The sequence below is a fragment of the Camelus ferus genome, chromosome 13 (assembly GCF_009834535.1).
Source record: "Camelus ferus isolate YT-003-E chromosome 13, BCGSAC_Cfer_1.0, whole genome shotgun sequence".
Lineage (NCBI taxonomy): Eukaryota > Metazoa > Chordata > Mammalia > Artiodactyla > Camelidae > Camelus > Camelus ferus.
This window is the reverse complement of record NC_045708.1, coordinates 52,879,862-52,897,973: the sequence shown is the minus strand read 5'-3', so window position 1 is coordinate 52,897,973 and position 18,112 is coordinate 52,879,862. Positions and strand designations below refer to the sequence as shown.

General features: G+C 36.1%; 1 long non-coding RNA gene across 4 annotated transcripts in view; it reads right to left on the bottom strand.

The window, feature by feature from the left end:
• Positions 1 to 18,112, bottom strand: part of LOC116668072 — a 247,036-nt gene that overhangs the window by 198,891 nt on the left and 30,033 nt on the right. For all 4 annotated transcript variants that reach the window (XR_004325151.1, XR_004325149.1, XR_004325150.1 and 1 more), the window contains one exon: positions 2,753 to 2,873. This is a non-coding gene — a long non-coding RNA (uncharacterized LOC116668072). The remainder of the gene's footprint in view (positions 1 to 2,752; positions 2,874 to 18,112) is intronic.

Sequence of the window (18,112 nt, the reverse complement as noted above, 5' to 3'; positions counted from 1 at the left end):
CTTTGGAACTGCCACCCACAAACCAAAAAGCTTTGTTGCTCAGTCAAGAGCTATTTACAGGACACTGCCCAAGTGATGACAGAAACCAGCAGTTCCTCACACAGTTCCAGAGTTAGTCCTGGGGGAAGAGAGGCTCCCAGCTTGAGAATATCTCCTTCTTGCTTTCCCTGGGTAGCATGATCCTGTATAAACCATCTCCATTTTATTATGGAAAACTTCTGGGCATTGCAGATTCCCCATGAAAGTATTTATCCAACATCACCTGAGACATCATAGTTATTTCAGGTTTAGTGGCAGTTTCACTTAATATCCAATGGCAAGTTAGTAATTGCTCCTCAAAGGGAAATTCTGTTTCAAAATCTCAGTAGTCATTGAGGGGAGGTACTCACAGGCTTTTGCCATAAGCCCCTGCCTATGTTCCACAAGGGTTATCACACAGAGACTTTGTCTCTACCAGCATCCAGCTCTAGGCTACACTCTGTGGGCTCAGGCAATCTTACTAGTACCTATTTAGCATGTCCAATTAACACTGTTTGAAGGGCAGATTTGCGTGCCTTCTGGTTTACAACACTAGGTAGGGGAAACATTCCCCCGTGAGATACAAGGTCAGTCCCCACAGTACAGTCAGGTAAAACAGACACAACTACTTCACGTAATGCCTGTTCAACTGCTCCAGTTCTGGAAACTTCTACCTTGATTCCATCCGCATTTATATTCCTAACTGAAGCTTCCATTAGGACTTCAACAGATTCTGGTTTTATAATACTAGGTAGGGGAAGTCTTGTCCAGCTAGACATAATATTCATTCCTATGGTATTCAGGTAAAGGAGACACAACTTCTTCTCATAAAGCCTGTTTAAATATTCAACTTTAATAATATTGCCAACCCTTACATTTTACATATGTTCTCTCAAACTAATTTTAGCTCTGGTCATGGCTTTGCCAATGGGTTTTGGTACCACAGTGTGTGGGGCTCTGATATCAAAGGGTCTCAGGGACTTCTCCATTCCATGACCTTTTTATGTGCAAAAGGCTTTGACTCCCCAGTAGGAGGTCAAAAAAAGGATTCTAGGCCCTTCTGTCAATCTGGATCCTGATTAATCTTTCAACCTATTGCCCAAGGGTTTGCAAGACAGGTTTATTATTGTAACCTTTGCCTTTTGGCTTTTAAAATTTCTCCAAACTGTGGTAAATTGAGGGACTGTTTGAGGCCTTTAATATTGGGGGTCCAGCCAAGGATCCCTTTGGACCAACCAACTTTAAGAGTATTATATTAAGACCTTAGTTTTAATCCCACTTTTAATGTATTAAGCAAGAAGGCCATTAGACTGAAGTGGTTCTAATGCCTTAATAGCCTTTGTAAGCAAACAAAAACCTAAGCCTGTAAATGCCTCAAGGTTAAGAAATCAAAACCTGAGGACAACCAATCACAAACAGCCAACAGTCTTTCCCAAAGAAGGCAACCACTTAAGCTATGGCCAACTGAATCACTTCCTTACTTTGCTTCCACATCTTTACCGTAAAACTCTTTCCCCTAGCTCCCATCAGTGGAGCACTCAACCATTTCTGGTATGGTGCTGCCTGACTCAAATAGGTTTTTGCTCATATAAACTCTTAAAATTTTTAATGTGCCTCAGTTTATCTTTTAACACCATTAATGTCCATTTTATTCAGCCCATTCTTAATAACCATCTAAAGATTTCTACCTTGCTGGGATGAGTCCTATGATTTTCTTCCTTTTTTTCTCTTTATTTCACTTTTATCAATGTTTGCTTTATTCATCCCATTTCAAAGTAATGTTTAAAAATTTCCACCTTCTTGGAAGGAGTCCCTTGATTCTCCCCTCTGCCTTTCTGTATTCTCTTGTTAATTAACCTAATGTTTGCATTAGTATCAGTAAGACCCATAAAGGGAAGATGAGACAGCAAATTCTATGCTTCCTAGACAGTGGCTTGATTTTGCAGCAGTAAAATTATATGAGGCACCCATGCAAAAGGAAGCTCCTTAATCACAGCATTAACCACAACCTGGGTTAACAAGCATGTTCAATGGGTGACTATCCCAAGTATCACAAAGCCAGTCCCACATTTATAGGAGGAATGGGCAGTCCCCCTTATCAATGTAAACAGACCTTATGGTTGCTTTTATCCAATTCACCAGACCAGCTATTCCCTCAGAAATAGCTTCCTGTGTATCTGAATTATGTACAGCTATCTGCGATTGTTCAGTAGTGAGCTGTGAGTCCTATATCAACCCAAACGTGCTCTTCCACCCCGCAGCATTCAAAACCAAAGTTCAAAACCAAAACCAAGGCCCCTTTATTATTTACTCCCACAATACATTTTAGTAAAAGTTCTTCAGAGAGCTGATGATAACAATCTACAAAATGAAACAACTCCTTCACATTATACCCCTTGGTTTCAATAGTTTCTTAGCTTTGCCCTCTCCCCGTGTTAACTACTTTCTTGGTGACCAGAAGTTTTAGAGGTAATTTCTGTTGTCTTGGCATAATTGTTCCTTTTGTGGGCAGCATTGAAGCTAGTGATGGAAGCTTAAATCAGCACAAATTTGAGCTTGGACACCATCAAGATCCAACTCAGCATTTTCTTTCATTTTAGCTATTAGAGATAACAGTAATCAAGGGATTATGTATTTTTTACTTTTTTCTTGTTAGCTTGCATTTCCTTATGCATCCAGTGAACTACCTCCCCAGAAGGTGGATCCATCTCTAAATTCCATTGTTAACTTTTACCTTTAATAACTGACCACAGCAAAGCTGCTACTCCATTACATGGGTGACCATGTGGCCTCCAGAAATCAAAGGCTCTTCATGCCCCGTACTTTCAGTCTTTCTGTTTCCAAATCACATGTTTCTGTGGGGGGAAAAACAAGAAAAAAAAACATAGAACAAGTTCAATAAATAGAAAAAAGTTTAAACCATAGTAAATATTAATTCTACTATATCCATAATCACTTTAAATGTGACTGATGTAAATATGCCATTCAAAAGACAGATTGTCAAACTGGATAAAATACAAGATCCAGCTCTATGCTATCCATAAGAAATCCACTTTAAGTATAAAGATACAAATAACTTAAAAGTAAAGAGATGGAGAATATATATATATCATGCTAACACTAATTAAAAGAAAGCTGGAGTAGCTATATTAAAAGATTTTAGACAAGGAAAATTGTCATAAATAAGGAGGAACACTATAATAATCAAGGGGTCAAATTTCTAAGAATACACATAAATCCTTAATATATATTCACTGAAGAACAGAGCACAAACACATGCGGCCAAAACTGATAGAACTGCAAGGAGAAATAGACAAATCCACTATCATAGCTGGAGACTGCAACACCCCCTCTTTCATCAATTGATAAATCAAGCAGGCAGAAAATCAGTAAGAATATACTTGACCTGAAAAGCACCGTTCATCTATTTGACCTAACTGACACTTACACAGTCCCTCATTCAACACCAATATTCATCAATATAGACTATATTCTTGGCCATAAATTATGTCTTAACAAACTTAAAAGGTAGAAGTCATGTTCTCAGACCACAATGAAATTAAATTACTAATTAATAACAAAAAGAAATGAAAAATCTCAAAATCTTTGAAGATTAAACAACACCCTACCAAATAACACATAGATCAAAAAATAAATCTCAAAAGAAATTTAAATGTATGTTTAACTAAATAAATATACAATTTATAAAAATCTGTGGGATGCAACAAAAGCAGTGTTTAGAGGGAAATTTATAGCATTAAATTTATATATTAGGAAAAATATCTAAATAAATAATCTAACCTTCCATTTTAGGAAACTAGAGAAAGGAGACAAATATAACCCTAAAGCAAGCAGAAGAAAAGAAATAATAAAAGTTAGAGCAGAAAGCAATAAAATATAAAACAGGAAGCAATAGAAAAAATCAACAAAACCAAAATCTGGTTCTTTGAAAAGTTCAATAAAATGGATAAACCTCTAGCCATAGTAACCAAGATAAAAAGAGAGAACACAAATTATCAAAACTGAAAGGGGCATGCCATGAGCATTAAAAGGATAATAATGGAATACCATGAACAACTCTGTGCCCATAAATTTGATAACTTAGATGAAATGGACTAATTCCTTGATGGATATAAACTATCAAAATTCAGATGAGAAGAAGTAGATAATATGAATAGACCTATTTATATCTATTCAAAGAAATCAGATCAGTAATTAATCTTTGCAAAAATGAAAGCACCAGAGCCAGATGGTTTCACTGGTGAATCTCCCAGACATTTAATGAAAGAATGATACCAATTCTCTTCACTCTCTTCCAAAAAAACAGAATCACATGGAACATTTCCTGGCTCATTCTATAAATCCAGCATTTCTCTAATACTAAAATCAAATAAGAACATTACAAGGAAGGAAAATTACAGACCAGTATCTCTCACAGATGCAAAAATCCTCAATAAAATATTAGCAAATCTAATCCAACAATAAATAAAAAGGATTATAAACCAAAATCAAGTGAAATTTCAGCCAGGTATGCAAAGGTTGGTTCAACATTTGAAAATCAGTTCATGTGATCCATTACATCAACAGGCTACAGAAGAAAGAAAAATCCTATGATCATATCAATTGATGCAGTACATAATCCAACACCAATTCATTATAAAAACTTTCAGCACATTAGGAATAAAATGGAATTTTCTCAACTTGATGAAGAACATCTATAAAAAATCTGTAGCTAAGACATACTTAACGGTGAGAAACCAGGTGTTTTCCCCACTAAGACTGTAACAAAGATAAGCATGTCCCCTCTCATCATTGCTATCAACACCATTCTTGAAGAGCCAGCCAGCACAATAAGATGAGGGAATAAAAGGTGTACAGTTGAAAAAGAAGAAATAAATTGTCTTTGTTTATGTGAAAAAACACCAAGGATCAGCAACAAGAAAAGATAGTATGACTGTCTATGTAAAAAATTACAAAGGAACAACAAATTAAAACACAGTACATTTACAATATCCCCCAAAATGATATACTTAGTATAAATCTAACTATAAAACTCTAATGAAAGAAATTTTTTAAAATCTACTTATATATTTGAATCATCCTTCTCCATTAGGAAAGATAAATACAGTAATGGAAGGGGGAAAGAATTATTTTGTTTGAACATCTATTATATGCCAGATATTATGTAAAGCACTATTTAGATTATTACTTTTCAGAATTACAGAAGTACTATGACACGAATATGACTATCACTGGTGTATAGTTGAGGAAACTGAAACTCAGACAATAGCTACAAGGGATGGTAAAAACCTTACGATAACATATTATTCAGCTATTAATCATATTTCTGAGAAATATTTAATAACATAGTCATGTTATAATGTTAAGCAAAAAGAAACTCAGAGTAGTATTCAAATCTTTGTATACCATATGAGACCAAAAGTTAAATTTTTTTAAAATAAGGTTGGAAATATTGCTTTATAACTCTGTGAAAAATACATCAAAACAGTACATGGATCGACTGAAAAGCTCATGCACTGCTGGTGAGAGTATAATTGATACAGCCAACTGGTAAACTATTTGAAAGAATCGACTAAATTTGCCCATATGCATATTCTAAAGCCCCAGCAATCCCACTCTTAGGTATATACCTAACATGTATACATTCTGTTCATCAAAGAACCATACAAGAATGTTCACAGCAACCCTATTCTTAATAAACCAATGCTAGAAATAACTCAATAATCATATACGGTATAATGGCTAAGTAAATTCTGGCATATTCATACAATGGAAAACTATAAAACAATAGCAGTGCATGAACCACAATTACACGCAACATGGATGAATCTTGCAAAGGTATTTTTGAGCTAAAGGAGCTAGACATAATGTAAATAATTCCATACATACATATACACAGTTCATAAACAGATAACACTAAGCTCTGATGTTACTGGCTAGAGCAGGAGGCATACTGCTGGAGTGCTAACTAACGCTTGGTTTCATTAGCTCAGTCATAGCTACGTGGGTATATTCACTTTGTGAAAATTCATTGAGTTGTACAACTATGATTTTGCATTTTCTGCAGCATTCAATTCTTCAAGTAAAAAGCTTACTAAAAATATTAATTGTAGTTACATTACATAATGAGAAATGCATTTTTCATTTGTTTTACAGCATTCTGTATTTTCCAAATTATTTATGATAAATAAATATTACTTTTTTAACAGCTTTTTTGAAGCATAACTTAGATGGATGAAATCAACTCATTTTAAGAGAAGTTTGGCAAATGTATAAAGAAGTGTAACCATGACCTTACTCAAGATATAGAACATTTCCCTCTCCCTAATAGTTCCCTAATACCCTCCTGAAATAAATCCCTTTGCCACCCCAGCCTGATCTCTGATCTGCTTTCTGTTGCTATAGTTTAGCTTTTTTCTAAAAATTGCACATGAATGAGATCATACAGTATGAAGATTTTGTCTGGCTTCTTTCACTTGGTGTGATGTTTCAAGGTGGGTCCATGTTATTATATGTATCAGCAGTTCTTTCCTTTCTGTTACTGAGCAGGATTCCATTTTCCACTATTTTAAGACAGCTAAGTCTCAGTTTAGAGAAATGAAGTCAAACATGGTTATCTCTGTTGAAACCCTTCTTCAAAATAAAGTGTAAAAGCAAGAGGGAATCAGCTCTTAATGAATTAGGAATAGTAAAGGAAAAAAATCTTTTTCATGAAGAAAACAGTAAGAAAAATAATAGAAAGGAGAATTTGGAGAACGGATTAGCTGAATTATAAAGCTACATTCTGGAAAAGAAAGACAGAAAGAGATATGCTTTTAAAATAGAAACACAAATTTAATTCCAGTACACAATCAAGTTTGGACTATATGTGAAATAAGCAAAAATATCTAACTACTATTAGAGAGATACCTTTTGAGAATGGGTTTATATTATTATAAATTGTATTTTTTAATATCCCATATCAGTCAATAAGCCAACATTCCATGTCCTCCCAGACATGTATAGACAAAGTCACTGTGCCCATCATCACTTTTAATTCATGTTGTAAAATCCAAGAAACTATAATTTTTAAATACTTAGAATGTTAATAGGCTTTACAGCTAAATTAAAAAGAAAATGAAAGGTTGATCTGTTTTCCTAGTATTTCCAAGTGTTTTCATAAATACTATATTTAATCACAAGCACAAAACCAGTTGCCAAAGCTTAAAGATAGACAAGATTTAAAATGAGCTCTTCTTTGAAATTATAACTTCAATACAATATTGAGGTTTCCCCTCCCTCAGCTAGGCAACCGCCTAAGGATAATTTATTCATCTCTAGGAGAAAAATAAATTAATAAGCTTAATGCATATTGTTTATTTCTACAGAAAGAGTAGATGGTAAAAGAAAATGCATACAAACTCAGTATTTGATATTTTCAATATACTTGTGATTCAGATAGGGATTACATTTTTAATGTTGCCTTTTCAACACACTGAGGGTTTTTTTTTTAAGACAGAAAAGCTTTCCTAAATTAGATTTTCTTTTAATTCTCCAGGATACTAAAGAAACAAGAGAACAGCTTGCTTTCGATAAGATCTTTCTTTTAAATGTGACAGAGAGAGACCCAATTTTCCTAGCTAACTGGATTAGAGTAATCCTAAATAATTTAGCCTCCATTTACAGTTTGGGCAAGTTCATTATATGTGAATTTCCAGCAACTCCTCTCCTTAAACTCTTTTTGATCAATTAAAGTGTACTTTTAAGTAGGAAATGTACAAAATCTCCATAGACTATTGCTCCGAGTGTTTTTTCTCATATTTTTTTATTCATGTCTTTATGCTAAGAAAGGGAACTAAAATTTGCTGAGGTCTAGAATATAAACTCAAAACTAAGCCAATTTCTTACTAAATATAATCATCTCACTAAAATGGAACCTTCTCGAGGGTAGGAATTTTGTGAATTTTGTTATAGTCACCACTATAACCCCAGTTCTTACAACAGAACCTGGGACACAGTAGTAGGCAGGTTCAATAAAAATGTATCTCTGTCTGCCTAGTACATACCAGAAGACTATTAAATACTTTAATACACTAATTAATATAGTAATATCCATAAAAATGTGAAAAAAAAGCTCTAGACAAAGAAGTAAAATTATACACATGCACAAAAAAGCTAATACTGCACCTGATTCCAGGTCTTCATCGCCTTCAGAATAACTTGTCTTGGTTTACTATATTTTTTACAAAATTTGTTTCTGACAGTAAGCCAATCACAGGTCATTCTCTTATATAAGTAAATCACTCTCTTCAGCAGAAAATGACTATCATCATTTCAATCAGATGAAAGAATACATAACTTTCCCAAACTCTCTCAACTGTTAAGTAATGTTATCTTATCCAAACCAAGGCCCTATAAGCTCCAAAGCACAGTAGTGACATCGGGGTTATTTATATAAACCAAATGTAAATTTAACTTGATCTCAAAGACACTATAATGAATGATCCTTCTCTCCAAGCCCACATTTTTTTGGCTCCATACTCTTTGATTGGCTATTCATATGACAATAACTTTCCAATATCATTTTATAGAGGGAGAATAGGATGGTGATTCAGCACTGTTGACTCTAATATTTTTATTATTGATAATTCATTAATTTCTTTCAGATTCACAATGTAGTACTGTTATGTAAATGTTTAAGATTTTTGTCAATTTGGAAAATCCTATATGGCAGAGTACAAAAAGTGACAATAAATTATTTGCAGCAACTCCCATAATGAGGTGGTGTCTATTTCCCCAGTCCTGGAATCTGGGCTGGCCTAGTGACTTTCTTTGATTAACAGAATACAGCACTGATGACAATGTGTAAGTTATGAGCCTGGGCCTCAAGAGACCTTGCTTATGCTCTCACTCTGTGAATGTGAACAAATCTTGGTTGCTTTATAGAGGATGCAATACCCTCAAGGAGAAGGGGAAAAAAAAAAAAAAGCACTGGCCACCCCAATTGAGATCCTAGACTTGTTTATGCTCATGTCCAGCAAACACCATACAGAGCAAAATGAGCCATCTCAGAAAGGCTCAGGCTAAATTGCCAACCACAGAACAATGATTTTTGTTGTAAGCCGGTAAGTTTTGGGAGGTTTGTTATATGATAGTAAATAACTGACATGCTCTCTTCTCAAGTTCCTTTTGTCTATGGCTATTATAGATATAATCAATATTTGCAGAACTACTACAGATTTGCCTTACAGAAGTTCTGACAAATTCTCTTTCACACAATGTCCACCAGAAAAAAGTAAAACACATATGATTAATTTACACACTGTATTATTAACTATACTCCTGACAGGTGAGACCATTGAAAGAAATCAAATCCTCCAAATACAGTTTTACATCTCTGATGACTAGAAAAATTTTCTACAGACTGGTTCTGGCTCTATATATTTTAAATCTTGTTTCATTCCACTACACACATAGTTCAGATGCTAGGTAACTTAAGCATATTCATATCACTTTGGTCACATGTCTGTGAATCACAACATCAATCAAGTTGGCAGAGTGGACACTATGAATATTTCTGGAAGCTATCCCTATGCCAGAATGAGGAAACAGTAATTTAAATATATGGGAAGTAATGGTGTGGATCACATAAATATATTCCATTAAACTAAAACAAAACATATTCTCCACTCAGATTTCCTTAGCTAGACCTCAAACAATGTGTGGGGTCACTCCAAAACCACCCACAAGAAGTAGAAACGTAATGGAAGGGAAGTCAGAGTGGAAAAAGACAGCAGACTTAGTCGATGCTATTACACAGCTTGCACAAATTTTACCAAAGTATATGGCCATGTGAATGCACTGCATTCACTGAAATGGTGTCCATCTTGGAAGAGATCCTAAAGATTAAGTTTCCTGAACTTCAAGGTAGATCCACCTCTGATCTCCTCCTCCTCCTGGCTTCCTTCCCTATCAGTCTTGGAAGTAGCAGCAAATTTCCTCTCCTATATTTAAGCCCCTTTGGAATCTTATTTTTCTAACCTAAGCACTTTTTCAATTTATGGTCACAGCCATATTGTTGTTTTCCTTCTCCTTGCTTCCACACTCCAGGATTTGAATTTCATGGCAGTGCAAGCCACCAGAAAAGATAATTGCTTGAGTTTGATAATGGTGACTGACAATTTCATCTCCGAACTATTTATCAGTTCACACTCCATGTATCAGGATTCAACAGAACATGACACCTCTTGTCAGTAAAACAAAAGGACCTTGTGACAGCATTTCAATTGAATTTTTCACCTGGCACTCACCACATTAGCACTCAGTTAAAATAACTCCATTCATTATTCCAAAAAAATACACAAAAACGGATGCTCAAGACAGGGTAAATGAATTTATATACATATACAAAAAAGCTAATATTGCACCTCATTCCAGGTTTTCACCACCTTCAAAATAACCTGTCTTGGTTTATTATAACTTTTTTTATTTGTTTCTGACAATAAGCCAATCACAGGTCATTCTCTTATACAAGTAAATCATTCTTTTCAGCAGAAAAGGACTATCATGCAGAACAGTAAGCAAAACATGTCAATCTCAAAGTTCAAACCAAAGTGTCTCTCAGTTACTTGTAAACCTCAGTGAAGGTGTCAGTCCAAAACTCTAAGCCCCTAGTTGACCTGACTGCCACTTTCATAGAATGTGCAGGCTCAGATTTCTTATGGTTTGGGTAACTTCCCCAAAGCTGTCTGAGAAGTAGGCCATCCCTGTCCTCCAAGGTTCCCTAGTTTTTATTTCCAAGAACACTCCTTAGCCTTCAGGAGACGGCAGGGCATGGCAGTCAAGGTCATGGGCCAGACTAGGGTGCGTGTTTGCATCAAGGCTCTGCCATGACTGGCAGTAGGATTTAGGCAAACTGCTCACATCCTCTGAGCCTCAGTTTTTCAGTTTATTAATTGCAGATAGTAACATTACATACTTTATAGAGTAGCTGTGTAGATGAAATGAGCTGATTTATAGCTCATAACTTAGCACATTGACTGGCAAGAAAAATAATCACTTCTCATTAATTTTCCCATTTATATTTTCTCATCATACTCATCATTTTGATTTGAGAGAGTACTGGAGAAGGGAACAATGAAAATGGAAAAACAATTCAACCTATCCTTCTAGGACTGATCCCAGCTTCCTCTTTCCACCACCTGCACTGAGTCACTCCAAAGCAACAGCTTTCTATTGTTCTTCCCTGGGGTACCACTTTAGTTCTAAAGACATGGCTTCTGTCTCTACAGCTCTTCACATGTATCTTCTGCCAAATATGTTTCCCATATAAATGTCTTCTAGAAGAATAGCGCAAAAGCAAAAATAAATAAATAAATTTAGTCCATTAAGCTGTATTGAAAATGCTAAGTCAATTTTTAGGAAAGGGAAATACTAAAAAAAATTTCCAAAACAGAGATTTGAAAGTAGTTTTCATTTTTAAAAAGTGTTGGCAAAGCCCTAATGAACCCAAATAATATCCTCCATACACTAGGCAACTTCATCATGATCAAGCATTTATTGAGTACCTACTCAATTCCAAACATGGTATTCGATCCTGGAAATACAAAGAGGTAAATGGCAGGCAGCTGCCCAAAGGAGCACATTGTCCAGTTGAACAGACAGGGCCAAACTGAAAAGACACATTAAAAAAGTCTGGAAAATACTTTATACTTTCAATAAAGAATCAACAAGACAGACAAAAAGTGCCCTAGCAGATGAGGAGATACGTCAATTCCAGAGCCATCAGTAAAATTTTTACATAGCAGGTATGATTAAGGTTTGCTCTTCACTAAAACATGAGGATCTGAAACCTCAAACTTTTAAACTATCCATAGAGACTACTTCAAAGGCAGACATCAGCACAATGGTCTCATTGGCCACAATGGTCTGAGGTTCTAGGTTTTACTCACTTCTGCTGTCCCCCAAAGCCCACCTCAACCCACTGGTGATCTGGGTGAGCAGACTTTGATCTCTAAACTGCATTGCAGTGGACTGTTCACTAAGGTAGAGGTCACACACTTGTGTGAAGTCTTACCCTTTCAATTCTCTTTCTCCTAAGATGTTATGATAGTAATAAGGGAGGAAAAAGGCTGGCTAACTCTTCCCTCCCTCTTTGTCTTTCTGGATTCTCTGACTATGAAGAAGCAAGGCTAAGCTTGGGACCTACTTTCCCCAGGGGAAAGCTTGGTCCCCTCTCTTCTCTCCCTTCTCTTTCTTTTCCTCTTCATCTGCTCTTTCTCTTCCACAAGGCAGCTGACTCAGGACAGCTGACTCAGCAGGCTTACCAACAGCCCAAGAGAGTCCCAGGAGGGAATGTTAAGTCATTGGGACAGACTCTCTGTCTTCAGCTGTCCTTATATCTCAAACATTCGCACTGGTGAGTGAAGTTTTCACCACGTGAGAGAGTAAGATACAAGTGTGGATTGGCTACTGCGGTAGAAATGGTCAGAACAAGACTTTTGGCCTTCTTTGCTTCGAGGCCATTTAAACCATCCCAGTATATATAGATGAGGGAGCTTTTGTGGAGTTCTGGTTAGTTCCCACTTGTTCTGCTTTGAGTTTAGGAGTAAAGTCCCAGCAGTTGTAACAGTGTGATGTCACTTTGCTCTGCTGGCCAGTGTATCCCGCACATACACTTTCTTTGAGGATTTCTCAGGGAAGAACGGCCAAGACAGGGAAGGATTTGGATACTCTTGAGTCCTCTGGCCAAATGCCATCCAAGTATCATATGACATCAACTGTTAACAGCATACGTTCCTTTATTCTGAACAGCTCTGCCTAGAAGGTGTAAGAACAAGTCAATAAGAATATTATATTCTGTCATGAATGTGTCCCCCGTTTGACTTTTCAAAACAGGAGCACGTAGTTGGGGAGCAGAGCTGAACTCCTCGTCTCTGACAGGAGGAGCAGGGGAACCTGAGAGACAGACATCCATTTATTTTTCACAATTACATACGGGCCAGTCAAATAGGAATTTCTCCATCTTCAATTTTAGCAACAAAAATAGCCAGATTCACCTGAAAGATCATCTTCACTTTACTAGACAAGCTAAAAGTTGGGGGCGGTGGGGAAGAGTCCGGTAGTTTTTTTCTCGTCAGGTGCAGGAAAGAAAAGTGGGAGGAAGGAGGCAGGCTGGTGGCAGTAGGTCCAGTCCTGCTCTCTCTTAGCTGGCCCTGCAGGAGTTTCTAAACCTAATTTTGGCTGTCTTCACAGTAATCTTTAGAATGTGAGGAATTTAACATCTCTTGCACTCAGTTTTTGGCCTTAACTGAAAATCTGAGACAACAGGAAAAGTCTCACTTAACATCTTATTAAATTTGTATACTCACTCCAAATTCTATAAAATGTCAGCAAAAATAGCAATATACAACATAAACTCTGGAAATGCCAAAATAATCAATGAAATATCATAATCATTAAAGTTTTCTTCACAGTTGGGAATTATCAAACCTCTTTGCTACAAGCAGTTTTCATTTTATTCTCAAAGGCTTCTGACTATCAAAAATATGTATATACAATATATTTATAGATGTGTATCACACTCAGAGGATGTGGTGTGCCAGATCGATATGCCTACCCGGAAAAATGATAATATTCACACGTCAGTTACTGAGTTTCCCTTTCAACCCTTTGGGCTGGCTATTTGTCATCTGGCTCTGAGCATCATTCCCAGCCTTCTGGAATCTCCTCTGTATCACAGGACGGCGGTAAACTACATCTCACAGACTTCCTTGCCAGCTGCTTTCTAGTGAGATTCTGCCAAAGAGAAGCACTGTTGGGGGACTGAAAGGCAGGAGGGAGAGAAAAATCTGTGTGGCTTTTTTTCTGCATCAGCAAGAGGGGCGAGGCAAGTGTGGGCTCTGGGGTCCTGCTCAGGCTGTGCGATTCCACAGCGAGGGCAGGGGTGGTGCCCCATCAGCCCCAGCAGCCAGTGTTCATGGGGTCTGGCTGCAGCAGCAGCAGCTGCAGCCTCTGTAGCAGGAGACTGCGGGATCCCGGGCTCCTGCAGCATCCATAGGGGTAAGGGCGCCTAGCTGCCTGCCAAGGTTGGTGACAGTTGCAACAGCAGCGGAGCAACAGTAGAACCTCATGAGACTCCTAAGCACAGCAATCCTGGGCTCTGGGTAACCCCACTTCCTCTGCTGCTCTGCCAGCCAGACAGGTGGTAGGTGGGGGACTTCACCTTCCCCTCTTCACTCCTTCAGTCTCCAATTTCATAACCAATTCCCTACATGTTTTCCTAGTTTGACTGAATGAACACTTAGTGATACACCTTCTCTATCCCTTTCAGTACTAATGAATCAAGAACGAAACAACAAAGACAGATATACATAAATAGTTAACTTTTCATATAGTTATATATGTATTAGATAAATGCTGTAAAATCATACAATTTAAAAATAACTTACAGAAGGCAGAATTAGCAAACTTCTGAAGTGAAAAATGTTTAAAAGCGACAGAGTTCAAGTTAAACTTGATGGATTAAACATATACATTCAATCCTGAAATACCAGTAAAATAAAAGTAAATGAAAAAACAATACATAAAACCACAAGGACAAAGAAAATGGAAGAGAGATTGAGGCAGCAGGGACGGTTGATGAGACAAAAACACAATTTTCTATGATGGAAAGGACGTGGACTCGCAAAACCTGATTAGCAGAGCTCAGAAAGCTGAAGCAAAAGATTCAAGCAGCAAATCATCAGAAAGGGTCAGGAATATATATATAAATATATAAAATCAGAAACCCAAGAAGCTTCAGACTTAAAAACTGTTAACAACAAATCAACAGAAATCAACAGAAATCAGCAAAGCAATGCCTTCTAAATTCTTAGGGAAAGTGATTTCTAATCTAAAACTCTATGCTCAGCTATACCTTAACGTATAGGTGGTATTAAAGGTGGTATTAAAATATTCTCAGTGTGTAAGATCTTCAAAAAACGTACCCTATATGTAGCCTTTGTAAAAAGAAATCCTAGAAAATGGGCTCCATCAAGACAAAGAAACAGGCGAAGTAAGCTGAAGGCACACAATCCAAGAAACGAGGAATTCAATACAGGGGAAAAGAAGAAGAAAATTCCCAGCAATGACAGCCTGGAATGTCACCTAGAGTATCTGGCCTAGAAGGCAATGAATCCAGATTTATACAGGAGGAGAGTGGGCTCCAGGAACCGGGGGCGGGGGGAAGGAAATAGAGAGAGGGAAAAGGAAAGTGACAGGAAGGAAGGTAGGGGGCGGGGAGAAATGATCTTTATTGAAAGCTGTTCCATAGTTCTGTGAGAAAGAAAAGTTTGGGGCCAAAATAGTCAAAAGAACCCAGGTAACAAACCAAATGACATAATAAAAACCTGTGAAAAGGAGGAGGGAAGAAATGTAATCACAGTACAATCCAAATTTAAATTGTAAAGAGATGCATGATGTAACTATAGTGGGAGAATGGGAGGAAAAATATATGTATGGATTGAAACAAGGGTTGAGGAGGCAGTGTAAAATAGATAATCCTAAGTTTCTATGGAAGGAAGCTAATAGATACTGAAAAAAATTAAAAACAAAAATACACAGAACTAGCAATAAATTATGGTATCAGAAATTGGGAGGTAAGTACCAGACTAGACAGCTAAAAGACTGAAAATGTTTGCTTGAAGAAAACGAGAAGGGGACAGGGGTTTGTTTATATTTATTTGTTTGTTTGTTTGTTTGTTTTTAGGCTTGTAGCACTGTTTGGATTTTAAATTTAAGGATAAGTATTACTGTGGAAGAATAATTAAATTTTTAAGAAGTAAATAAAATAAACAATAAGGAGTTTTGGTAATTTCATATATATGCAGTACTCAAATCAATAATAAATTGGAACATATGAAAATCAAGATACATTTTCTTTAATGAAATTAAACATTAACCGTTTAATATATTCCTTGCAATCTCTATGCACTACTAACATATTCTGTGGTTTTGATAATATGCAAAGATAAATTTTAGCCCAAATCAGGTGAAATGATACAATTTGAATTGAGTGGATGTCAAATTATTTTGGTTACTATAGTATTCTGTTCGGTCCTGTTCTTTTTTTCTTATTTAAGTACAGTCAGTTACAATGTGTCAACTTCTGGTGTACAGCACACTAACCCAGCCATGCATATACATACATGTATTTGTTTTCATACTCTTTTTCATTAAAGTTTATTACAAGATATTGAATACAGTTCCCTGTGCTATACAAAATAAACTTGTTTTTGTTTAATCTATTTTTATACACAGTGGCTAACATTTGCAAATCTCAAATCCCAAATTTATTCCTTCCCACCCACTTTCCCCGGTAACCGTAAGATTGTTTACTATGTCTGCAAGTCTTTTTCCGTTATATAGATAAGTTCATAGCGTCCTTTTTTTTTTCTTTTTTCTTTTTTAATTCCACAAATGAGTGATATTATACAGTATTTTTCTATCTCTTTCTGGCTTACTTCACTTAGAATGAAGATGTCTAGGTCCATCTATGTTGCTGCAAATGGCATTATTTTATTCTTTTTTATGGATGAGTAGTATTCCACTGTATAAATATACCACAACTTCTTTATCCAGTCATCTGTTGATGGACATTTAGGTTGCTTCCATGTCTTGGCTATTGTATATACTAGTCTTGTTCTGATTATAATTACTACATAATGAATATCCTAAAACATAATGATTTAAGGCAATGGTGATAATTTTATTATTCACTCCCTTAGTTCTGGGGTTCTTGCTCAGTGTCTCTCATGGAGTTATATTCAGAAGACTAGGGTGGCTGAATCCAGAGTAATTTCAAAGGCTTCCTCAAGCTCACAGGTGGCAGCTGATGCTGGCTGTTGTCTGGGACCTGGGATGAGGCTGTCAGCTGAAATACCTATTTACAGCCATTCCATGTGTCCTAGCTTCCTCACAGTATAGCAGCTGGGTTTTAAAAGTAAGCATCCTAAGTGGACAGGCAGAAGCTTTATCACTTTATAACCTGGCTTCAGAAATCACATAGTGTTATACCTCCATAGTCACAATTCCTCTAAAATCCAAAGGAAGGGAAAATAGATCCCCACTTCTCAATGCCAGGAATGTCAATGTTACATTGTAAGAAGAGCATACGGGGCAGGGGATCTTTTGCAGCTATTTTGTGATGTACAATCCACCAAAGGTCTGTTTGTTCCAATGTAGACAAATCTATGTTCACATAATGTTAAATAACCATTAACTGTCTTTAAAAGGAGACATGCTTAGACCAACAGATTTCAAACTGGGATATGTGTGCTTGGGGGGAAATAATTTTAAGGAAATAATTTCCAGATCCAATGCTTCACATGTACTCTTTCCAAAATTTGATTGCCTGAGACTATGCATGACAGTTGTTCATTTTAAAAAAGAAAGGTGTGCCTATCATCCATTTTACCATATTACTGTGGTACATTGATCCTGAGTGCAAAAATTTCCAGATTTTCTAAACAATAGGACAATTTGAAATACTAATGTTGGTGTTGAGAAAGTAAATGACTAATAACTGAGTCATAAAATCTGGAATTGGCTTCGATTCTTCACCTTTAACAAAACTGAAATAAGACCTAATTAAAATGACAGCTGGTAGATCATTAAAAATAATTTTTGATGATAGCTAACTATGTGATTTTGGCATATAACTTGGAAGGAATTCAAATGTTTGAGTGACATTGCTAAAACAAAACTCTACATTCTTATCTACTTATTTATGGGAATATGTTTTCTCAGATCTTATATCCATAAAAGCAAAAATAGAATAGGTTGATACTGTGCTTTGTCTCATTCTAACAATAAGGAATATGAATCCATTCATATATACATTTATTTACTGAGCAAAAAAATCACCCTACCATCTGAATAATGGACACATTTCTAATAAATTTTATCTTTTTGTTTATTATCTAAATGTACAATTATTTATGCTGTTTAGGTTAATTTTGTATTAAAAGTATAGTAAAAATCCAATTTAGAATAAATTTTAATACTTGAAGTCTTTCGGTCACAAATTTTTTAATTACTTTTCAATGTACATATA